The following is a 9,428-nucleotide window of genomic DNA, read 5'->3' on the forward strand; positions in this document are numbered from 1 at the left end:
CTTAAAAAAATTGTGCAGCAGATTTGCCTAGTGCAATACATCATTTGAGTTCTTGAATTGCTGCTTCCATGAGCATTATTGTGGGGCACAACTCATAATAAGGAGAAATAGCTGCAAATATACAAAATGAAGTCTTTGACAACTTCAATCTTTCCTCCATTTCTCGTGTTATTTATTGGTCCAGGTGTGAGGATGTTTGTTTTCTTTACATTAAATGCAATCTGTGGTCTTCATCAGTAAGTATTTAAGTTCTCTTTGCTTCCAGCAAGCAAGGTTGTGTCATCTGCATATCACACGTTGTTCATGAGAGTCTTCCTCCCATCATGATGCCATGTTCTTCATATAACCCAGCTTCTCAGGTAATTTGCTCAGCAAATGATTTATTGTGAATTATGTGATAGCATACATGGGAGAACATTAGTTTTACATTCATTCTATCGTATATTGTCTCATTGCCATGGTTACAATCCCCTCCATGCAATCCTTCCCCCGTACCCCCCAGGTCTTCAGCACACAGTCGCTCTCCCTCTCTGGATCTAAAGTCTCCAGCTGCTCCATCGCTCCACATCATCATCTCTGCCTCCACTTCAGGCATCACTGCTTCTCTGGGTAGGGTCCCGCTCTCTGCTCTTCTCCCTTGATGGTCCTAGGGACCTCTGCTCCTAGACTGAAAAGTCAATCACTCCCCTCCTTGCTATAAAATGTCCACCTTTACATTTCCAACCCTCACAATCAGTCCTGATAACAACTATTCACTATTGTATCACAAGAGACCCATCTGCATTTCATTGCATCAGCCCTGCCTAGTCAGATTGAATACTACTCACTGGAGATTCTACCTTCCTCCAGGCCCTCTGGCTCTAGGTTCCCTCTTGAAAGCTTGTAAGCCAGTCACTTCTTGCCTTTGTAGCCCCCCACCCCCCATTTTGGGTAGCCAATATCCAAGTTGCCCATCCCTGTCTACTCTGTGTGTGGAGGGGGTGGGGATGATTCTTGCTCTAAGGACTTGTTCCCTCTTTTGAGCTACTGCTTCCATAGGTGTAGGATCAATGAATCTTGATTGCGTGTTTGATCAATTGCAGATTGCAGAAGTTGGTGTTTTCTTCGATTCTATCACCACTAGCTTTAGTTGGTGGTGCATAATTTTGAATAACAGTGGTATTAACTGGTCTTCCTTGTGTATGCATATTATCCTATTACAGACAGCAGTGTACTTCAAGGTATATCTTGAAATGTTCTTTTTGATGATGAATGTGATAACATTCCTATTCATTTTGTCATTTCTGACATAGTAAACCATATGATTGATTCAAAATGACCAATACCAGTCCATTTCAGCTTACTAATACAGAGGGTATCAATCTTTATGTGTTCCATTTCATTTTTTGATGACTTCCAATTTTCCTAGATTCATACTTCATACATTCCATGTTCTGATTATCAATGGATGTTTACAGCTGTTTCTCCTTATTTTGGGTTGTGCCTCATCAGCAAATAAAGATCCTGAATGCTTTACTCCATCCATGTCATTAACGTCAACTATATTTTGAGGAGGAAGCTCTTACCCAGTGTATTTTGAGTGTCTTCCAACCTGAGGAGCTCATCTTCTGGCACTATCTCAAACAATGTTCAACTGCTATTCATAAGGTTTTCAGTGGCTAACCATTCAGAAGTGGTATGCCTCTCCTTCTTCCTAGTCTGTCTTAGTCTGTAAGCTCTTCTGAAACTTGTCTACCAGGGATGACCCCGCTGGTATTTAAAATATCAGTGGCATAGCTTCCAGCATCACAGCAACACTCAAGCCCCCACAGTAGAATAAACTGACAGAGGAGTTGTTGACTATGTCCTCTAGGGTTGCTATAAGGTTTAAGTCACAATTGACTTGATGGCAGTTAGGTGAATTAATGTGTTCCTGTCATTATTACTCAATTACAGTGTTGCTTTGAATCACATGGTTCAGCCTGCATGTGCTGCAAGCAGAAGCTGTTGCTTTTATTACGACAGAGTTTTTGTAGACCCTGATTCTGTCAATTTTCTGGTGTTTTAGGTATTGTGGTAAGCAGGAGTGTGGTGGATTACAAGCTGGGCTGCTAACTGCAAGATTAGCAGTTCAAATCTACTAGTCACTTCACAGGATAAAGATAGACTTTCTACTTCTGTAAAAATTTACAGCCTCAAAAACCCTCCCTATATAGGGTCTCTGAATTGGAACCAACTTGAGGCACACAACCACCACTACCACTATTGTGAACCTAGATCAATAATTTTTTTGAGAATGAAATAGTAATTAAAGGAAAAGGAGAAAGATCAAAACAGGCTCTGCTCGGTTACTGATAATATCGTACCTAACAATGTTGTCATTCAGTGTAGAAAGGCCGCAAGGCAATTTTATTGTTAGTATTCATGAAATGTAAGAAATACTGTATTTAATCAATATTGTTGTTGTTATTAGGTGCCATCAAGTCAGTACTGACTTATAGTGACCCAGCGCACAACAGAATGAAACACTGCCTGACCCTGGGCCAACCTCACAATTATTGCTACACTTGAGTCCATTAATGCTGCCACTGTGCCAATCCATCTCGTTGGGGGTTTTCCTCTTTTTCTCTGACCCTCCACCTTACCAAACATGATATCCTTCTCCAGGGACTGGTCCCTGCTGACAATATGTTCAAAGTATGAGTGATGAAATCTGGCCATCCTGGCCTCCAAGGAGCACTCTGGCTGCACTTCTTCCAACATAGATCTGTTTGTTCTTTTGGTAGCCCAATAGGTACTTTCAATATTCTCCTCCAACACCATAAATCAAATGTATCAATTCTTCTACAGCCTTCCTTTTTGTTCTATGACTAAAATTAATAATAAGCATTGCTAAGATTTTGTGTGCTGTGGGCTAATGCAAAGCCATTTGAACTACAAGGTCGGTGGTTCAAGCTCACCAACTGCTTCCTGGAAATCCTATACAGGGTCACTATGGGTTGGAATCAACTCAATGGCACTTAACAACAACATAGGAGGAAGGAGAAATGGGGGGAGGAAGTGACATCATAAGTGGGGGACACCAACCCTTGTGATGACACTAAGGATCATTTCCTGATTGGATGGTAGATCAGGTACGGTTTCCTGGAGGTGGAGCATCTCTGCTGAAAAACAGATAGGATTTAGAACAGAAAAGATTGGCAACTGAATGAAGGAGTAGATTTATAATATTGAGAGCTACCATCACTCAGGCAGGGATTTTCATATCATTTCATCCTCTACCACCCTGGGAATGGATGTTATTCCTTTTGGCCTAATTTTTCAGCTGCAGAAAGGAAGGGTCCATGAAGGTAAAGTGACTGATCTAAGGTCAGCAGTCAGCTGTGTACAAAGCTGGGATATACATGTACTGTCTGCGTGACTTTCTGGTACCTTCTGTCATCCCCACTTTAGGGTAGACTGAGACACTCCACTGAGCTCAGGGTGTTCAGAATTTACCTCTCAGTGAATTGGCATCTAGACAACATCGTCTCAGAATTTCACTCCAGGTTTGCACATGGAACCTTTGTGAACAGGCGAAAGCTGGCCATGCACAGTGTGAGGGAATCACTTTGAAGATCGGACTCTCACTCATTACTAGCCAGCTGTGTATCCACAGTTGGAGGTGGAGGCTGGATTACCTTCCTGAGTTTAAAGACATACCTCCAAGACACCGTCTGAAAAATTCTTCGTTGTAGAACTTATGTCAAAGTCATTTGAAATTTTATTAAAGAACCTTAAAAAAAATGACCCCCAAAGTATTTTACTTTTATTTATGTTTAGACTTCATAATATATTCCATGGTTTAAAATTCTAAAGGAGCAAAAGAAGAAACTAGGTTGCTAATGAGCCTTCATCCAATCCTAATGCCGTGTTCTTTTTCATATAGTTCAATTTGCTCAGCATACAGATTGAATAAGTATGGTGAAAAGATACAACACAGATGCACAATTTTCTTGATTTGAAGCCATGCAGTATCCCCTTGTGCTGTCCAAATGACTGACTCTTGGTCTACATACAGGTTTTTCAAGAGCACAATTAAGTGTTCTGGAATTTCCATTCTTTGCAATGTTATCCATAATTTGTTATGATCCACAGAGTAAAATGATTTTGCATAGTTAATAAAGCACAAGGAAATATCTTTTTGATCTTCTCTACTTTTAGCTAAGATCCACTTGACATCAGCAATGGTATCTCTCATTCCATGTTCTCTTCTGAATCTGGCTTGAATTTCTGGCAGCTCCCTGTTCACATGCTGCTGTAACCATTTTGAATTATCTTCAGGAAAATTTTACTTGCGTCTGATATTAATAATATTGTTCAATAATTTCTGTTGGGTCACCTTTCCTTGGAATGGGTACAAATACAGATTTCTTTAATTGGTTGGCCAGATCTTCTAAACTTCTTGGCATAGACTAGTGAGTGCTTCCAGTATTGCATCATTTGTTGAAACAACTCAACTGGTAGTCTGTCAATTCCTGGAGGCTTGCTTTTTGTCATTATCTTTAGTGCAGCTTAGATTTCTTCCTTTAATACCACTGGTTCTTGATCATATGCTATCTTCTAAAATGGTTGAATGCAGATCAATTCTTTTGGTAGAGTGACGGTGTACTCCTTCCATCTTCTTTTGATGCTTTCTTTGTCACCAATATTTTGCCCATTGAATTCATCAATATTGCAAGTTGAGGCTTGATTTTGTTTCTTCTGTTGTTTCAACTTAATAAATGCCAAGTGTGTTCTTCCCTTTTGGTTTTCTAAATGCAGATCTTTGCACATTTCATTATAATACTTTACTTTGCCTTCTCAAGTCACCCTGTAAGTCTTCTGTTCAGCTTGTTTGCTTCATCATATCTTCCATTTGCTTATGTTCCAGAGCAAGTTTCAAAATCTCTTCTGACATTCACTTTGCCTTTCTTTCTTTCCTGTCTTTTAAATGACCTTTTGTTTCAAGTATGATGCCCTTGTGTTTCTTTAAATGATCTGTTTCATGTTGTTAGTGTTCAATATATTAATTTTTTAAATTTTTATTTTGGGGTGTCTATGGAGTCCTGGTGTGGCGCTGTGGGTTAATGTGCCAGATTGCAAAGCTGTTTGAACTGCAAGGTCGGCAGTTCAAGCTCACCAGCTGCTCCTAGGAAACCCTATACAGGGTTGCTATGGGTTGGAACCAACTTGATGGCACTTAACAACAACAATAGGACTTAAGGAGCTCTGGTAGCATAGTAGTTACAAATCGGGCTGCAAACCGCAAGGTCAGCAGTTCGAAACTACCAGCTGCTCTGCGGGAGAAAGATGAGAATTTCTGCTCCCATAAAGATTTACAGCCTCAGAAACCCTGTGCAGGGTCGCTATGAGTTGGAACTGACTCCATGGTACATAACAACCAACAACCAACAATAGGACTTCACTTAACAGCAACAACAAAGCGGTCCCCTAAAGCCATACTGGGACAATATAGAAATCCACAGACTCAAGTTAGAAACCCAATTTACTTAAAGACAGATTTCCTATTTCAACACGCTGGAGAAAAGATTTTGCACCACTGTTCTTTTTTTATTTTTTATTTTTTACATGAAAATCAGTCCCTAAAATTCATGAAAATATGCATTCATCCTAAAATCCACAGGAAGAAAAGAAAGTGAAAATCGTGCATAACCCTACTACCTGGAGAAGCTCACAATGCACACTGTAGAGTATGTCTGCCCTCCGCAGAGATGAAATCTGTGCTTCTGTCCCTGCTCTGCTGGGAATGGTGACAAGGAGTCACTGTGGCCTGAGGTAGATATTCCCCTCCCCTGAGAGGAACAAAAAAGTTTACTGTTTCTTTAGGTCTGCACCTAGCTGAGGCCATTAGCCCCTCAGCTGATAGAGGGAAATGGGAGGCAGGGAGAAACAAGAGGTGGCACTGGAGCTTGATCATACAAATCTCAAAGGGAGGATTGCATCTTGACTGCCTCCCTGTTTTCCTCACCCCTGGGCAGCCTAACTGTGGGGCCACAGTAAAGCAGAGGTGGATGTGAGAGCTGTACTGTAGCCACCACCTCCTGATAAGCAAGACAGACCAAGAGCTCATTTTTGTGCACACTTAACTTTATCCTCTTCTAACCAAAAAATCAACTATCAACATTTGCGGAAGCAGCAGTCAAGAAATCAGATGACGTATTGCATTGGGCAAATTTGCTGCACAGGAACTTTTTAAAGTACTGAAGAGATGTCAGCTTGAGGACTAAGGTGCGCCTGACCCAGGCCATTGTGTTTTCAGTAGCCTCATATGGATGCGAAAGCTAGACAGTGAATAAGGAAGATCGTAGAAGAATTGATGCCTTTGAGTTGTGGTGTTCTACCATCACACTGAAAGTGCCATGGACTGCCAAAAGAACCAATAGATCTGTTATGGAAGAAGTGCAGCCAGAGTGCTCCTTTGAGGCCAGGATGGCTAAACTTCGTCTCTCATACTTTGGACATATTGTCCAGAGGAAACAATCGTTGGAGAAGGATGTCATGCTGGGTAAGGTGGAGGGTCAGAGAAAAAGAGGAAGACCTCTAACGAGATGGATCAGCCAGGTGGCATCATTGATGGACTCAAGTGTGGCGGCAGTAGTGAGGTTGGCCCAAGATCTGACATTGTTTCGTTCTGCTGTGCATGGGGTCGCTATGACTTGGTTCTGACTCGATGGCACCTGACAACAACAACAACAACTAAAAACAAAATCAAACCAAAAAATAAAAAACTGCTGCTCTTGCGGAAGCAAATTGCCAGGCCTTTCTTCTGAGGCACCTCTGGGTGGATTCTAACTGCCAACCTCTTGGTTACCAGCAAGTGTGTTACCCTTTTATTTAGTTAGTTAGTTTTAAAGCTTTTATTATAAATTGAGTGAAGGTTTACAGGGAAGGTCATCAGTTTTACATTCAACAAATCATTGCAATGATTACAATCCCTTCCGTGTACCATCAGTTAACAATTTTTACCTCTATCCCCCCCATGGTTTTAAAAAACATTTGATGTACACATACCACACTGAAAATATATATTCATTTAAATATCCAAAGGACACATTTTTCAAGCCAACCTCCTGTCTGCAGACACACTGCCTTTCTCAGTTCATGAAACTATAGTCCTCTGCTGCTCTGTCTGTCTATGCCATCACCTCTGTCACCATCTCTGTTGTCCCGGCTTTTCTGTTTAGAATCCCTCGGTCTTCTCATGCTCTTCCCTCTTGATACCTAGGTTCTCTGTTTCTGAAATGACAGATTAACTGCTCCCCCTTTTAGTTATACGTCTTCTCCATTTGCAGTTGTGACAATCACCATTAGTTCTGATAACAGTTACTCACAATTGAATCATAAAATCCTATCCCCTTATCACCAGACCCATCTGGACAAGAGGAAACCTATTCAGTGAGGATTCTATCCTACCCCCCTCATTCTGACACTAAGCAACCTCATGAAAGCTTGTAAGCCAGCCACTTCATGCCTTTATAGCCCCCATTTTTGATAGCTGGAAGTATAAGTTACCTTTCCCTATCAACCCAGTTCACTGAGAAAACAAGCTTGACCCTTGATAGGAAGAATCTTTCCCTTTTGCTTGGGATTTTGAGCAACTACATCCATAAGCAAAGACCCAGTTCATTAAATTGTAGCAATGTTTGCTTGCTCCCTGTATTAAACTTCTTTATCTTTATCTTGTCGAGTTCAACAAGCCATCCAACCTAGGTCAAATGGGTACTTTCTGCAAGTTTGGAAGTTGTCACATGGCTCCCCCACTTCTGACCAGCTGACTGCTTCACTCTTAACTCTAGCCACCACAGGCTAGGTCAGTGTCCATGGGCTTGGGAGTTCATATGTCTCTCTGAACTTCAAACCAACAGCCCTTCCTCTTCTCTCTCTCATCTAGAGGTCATTGACTCTATGGAATATAGCCAATGTCAGCCCTTGTCTTCATTGACTTTGCAGGCTGGGAGCGGAGTTTCCTGGAACCATGAAGAGAGAAGAGCAGAGAGTGGAACCCTACCCAGAGAGGCAGCGATCCCCGAGATGGAGGCAGTGATGATGACGTGGAGAGATGAAGCAGCTGGGGGACTCAGGACCCAGGGAGGAAGAGGGGCTGTGTGCTGACGACCGGGGGAGGGGGTGGGGAGTGGGGTGGTGGTGGTGGTGGGGAAGCAGGCTTATAAGATATACCCTTTCGTTGACTGGTGATGCTTGGAGGGGATTGATTGTAACCATGGCAATGAAACAATATATGATAAGATGAATGTAAAACTAATGTTCTCCGATGTAAACTGTCAAATAATTCACAATAAAACTTAAACAAGAAAAAAAAAGAAGTGTCTTCTAATCATTGCAGGTTGGTTTACATGGCTTTTAAATTGGGAATGTCCTGCCTCTGAAGGTTCTAGGATTCCACCTAAGCCCCACAGTTTACAAAGGCTTAACAAGAAGCCTATTTCCCTGGGCATATTTTATAATTAATCATAATTAATCATAATTCTCAATATTCCTTTCTATCCTACTTAAATGTGTATATTATAATAGTAGACAGGGGAAAACAATACCCACAAAACAGTCAAACACCTTAACATTATTTCCCCTCCTTTACCCATTCAGACAATGTGTCTGTCTATCCCTATATCACAGAGCACTGTTGTTCCAAGTTTGTGCATATATCATAATCTACCTCTATTCCATTTAACCCATGCATACCTCTCTAAGTTTTCCCCTATCATCCCGGTTCATCTACTCCCCTCTCCTTTCTTGTACATTGCCCTCCCCCTCCTTTTATTGCCCTCCCATCACTCAAGGTATCAAGTGCCTATCCCGTAACCTTTGAGTTACTGTTCCCTCCCTCCCACCTTTCGTAACCATCAAAGAATTATTCTTTTAGCATGGAAATCTTTTCTTAAGCTTTTACAATAATGGTCTCAAGCAATATTTGTACTTTTGTGACTAATTTCACTCAGAATTATGACCCCAAGTTTCATCCATGTAATGAGATGTTTTGCAGCTTCATTGCTATTATTCAAGTTAGCATAGTATTCCATTGTGTGTATGTACTAAAGTTTGTTTAACCATTCTTCTACTGATGGGCACTTAGGCTGTCTCAATCTTTTTGCTATTGTGAATAGTGATGCCATGAACACTGGTGTACATATATTTAATTGTATTCTGTCTCATATTTCTTGTGGATATGTACTAAGTAGAGGAATCGCTGCATCATAAAGTATTTCTAATTCCAATTTTCTGAGGAAGTGCCATACTGTTTTCCAGAGTTGTTGAACCATTTTATATTCCCACCAGCAATGTAGGAGTGTCCCAGACTCTCCACATCCTTGCTGGCATTTGTTATCCTCTGCATTTTTGAACCTTACTGTTTCTACTGGTGTGAGATGATATCTCATTGTTGTTTTGAT

This window comes from Chrysochloris asiatica, unplaced genomic scaffold (genome assembly GCF_000296735.1).
Source record: "Chrysochloris asiatica unplaced genomic scaffold, ChrAsi1.0 scaffold00039, whole genome shotgun sequence".
NCBI lineage: Eukaryota > Metazoa > Chordata > Mammalia > Afrosoricida > Chrysochloridae > Chrysochloris > Chrysochloris asiatica.